The following is a 2,500-nucleotide window of genomic DNA, read 5'->3' as shown; positions in this document are numbered from 1 at the left end:
CGGCGGTGAAGCTCGGTCACGTCCCCTCCCTTACTCGCGAGGAGCGAAAAGTCCCGACGGCGGAAATCTCCGCGCGCGGGCCGCGACGGCACGTACGGTTCGCTTCCCGATTCCTCGTCCCCCGGTCGCCTCCTCGAGTCGACGCCGCCTCTCTGGAACTCCGAGGCGGGGAAGGCAGGCCGGTGGCTCCCCTCGTCGGAAAGGAACGGTCCCCCTCTCGTGCGGATCTCGCGCGGCGCGGGCCTCTCCCTCGGCGTATAGGGGCCTCGCGCCTTCCCCCTTCGAGAGCCCGCGGGAAGGACGGGGTCCTCTTCGCGCCGTGTCGGGAGCCGGAGCCCATCGCCGGGGCCGAGGCGGGAGGCCGTCCGCCCTCGCGGTACCGTAAACGGCCTCCGAGCGCGTCGCGGTCGCCTTCGCGGCTCCCGCGGAGCCCGGTTTCCGGCACAGGAAGTTCGCGAGAAGACGACGGGAATTCACAGGCAAATTCGCAGGGGACCGACAAAATGAGAGCTCCGGGGACAACCCTAACGGCAAAAGACGCGCCGTCGTCGAAGCAGAACGATGAAGCCGAAAGGAAATGTATCTATCTTCTAATAATCATAAATTATTTATTGTAAATATTATTATTATTCTTTCATATTATGAAATAAATAAGTCTACCTTCTAATCTAAATCTGAAACGCGTAGGTGTGTACGTGGCACGGCTATCTGCCCACACAGACAGCCTCCGGCCTCCGCAAACAGGCTATACTTCCCAGGGTTAAAAATCTAGCAAGTCACCCTTTTCCAGTGACCTGTTCGTTACGGCGAGCGCCACGCAAGTGCCGCCCAAACCCTTGCCGACGTCCTTCCCGAACGCTCTATATAGCCCGCCAGCCGAGGAACGCTTTCGTTTGGGGACCATTTCCTCCTAGATTTGGCTTTGGCTTCCACCACGGGCAGGCATCCCAGGGTTCTCCGTTGCCGTGTCGTTTGCATGGCCCCGCCCACTGCCCTTTTCCTTTCCAATCTCTCTGCTTAACAAACGGAGCACGACCGAGCTGCAACTGAACTTCCTGGAGGAGTTTAGGGATTGACTCCACAGGGTGGAAGTTGTAGTTCACCCCGCCGCATCAAGTCTCGGAGCGCTGTCGCTCCTACAGGGAGTTGTAGTTCACCTACACCCAGAACGCTACGAACCCAAACGAGGACGGGTCTGGGCCAAACTTACCGTGCGGACCAGATATTATGCCCAGATTTGACAACCGATGGGTTTGGAGGGGAACGGGACTGGAAGTTCAGGAGTAGTGTAGGTAGTACTCAGATTTATAGTTCTCACCTGCAATGAATTAGCGTCGCACTTGGCACACAGAGCCCCCCCCCCCCCCCCCCTAACCGATCTCTATATATCCCTCTCTCTATCTGAAAGGGTCATGAAATTTCGGCCTAGGACAAAACCACACATCCCAGAAACACTAAACTTGCCAGCACAACTCCTCATCCATGCCTCTACGTTCATACAACAAAAAGAAAAGAAAAATAAAGTCCTCGTTAGAGGGAGAGGAATCATTCTTTTTTATCCAATGGCTGCCAGTTCAAAGGCTAAGCTCCGCCCACTTGGTCTCCTAGCAACCCGCTCAGCCCAGGGGACAGGCAGAGTTAGGCTTCACTAAAGCCTCTTCCAGACTGCCTGTAAAATACAGATGGTCAGATTTTTAACTGGATTATATGGCAGTGTAGACTCAAGGCCCTTCCACACAGCTATATAACCCATTGATAGTCTTCTATTTATAGTCTGCTTTGAACTGGATGATCTTGACTCCACACCGCCGTATAATCCCCTTCAGTGTGCAGTCGGATACAACTGGACTTAACCTTTACCCTAACTACCACCAATTCCTCAACACTTTACTATTTCTCATACCACCGGACTTGGCCACAGCGACGCGTGGCCGGGCACAGCTAGTCCATCTAGTTATAAAAAGAGCGACGGCATCGGGGCAGCGGACAAAAAACAACAAAACTACAGGACCCCCAACCTCGAAATTTGACAACCCAACCCATCGTCCACGGCTCTAGGTCGATACAACAAAAAGAAAAGAAAAACAAAGTCCTAATTAGAGGGAAAGGAATAATTGATTTTTATCCCATCGCTGCCAGTTAGAGGGCTAAGCAATATATAACATTGTGTGTGTGTGTGTGTGTGTGTGTGTATATATATTGTGTGTGTGTATGTATGTGTGTGTGTGTGTGTGTGTGTGTGTATGTATATATATATTGCATTGTACATGATTTTATTGTATTGTTTAATTGTTTTATGATATGTTGTTTTATATTTTGCTATCTTGTACTGTTCTGGGCATGGCCCCATGTAAGCCGCCCCGAGTCCCCGTTGGGGGAGATGGTGGCGGGGTATAAATAAAGTATTATTATTATTAGTTGTAGTTCACCTCCATCCAAAGACCACCCAACCCAGCCAATGACGACTCTAGGCTTGTCACGCAGACCGAATATCGCCTGC

Source organism: Anolis carolinensis, unplaced genomic scaffold, assembly GCF_035594765.1.
Source record: "Anolis carolinensis isolate JA03-04 unplaced genomic scaffold, rAnoCar3.1.pri scaffold_143, whole genome shotgun sequence".
Classification (NCBI taxonomy): Eukaryota; Metazoa; Chordata; class Lepidosauria; order Squamata; family Dactyloidae; genus Anolis; species Anolis carolinensis.
This window is presented reverse-complemented; position numbering follows the sequence as displayed.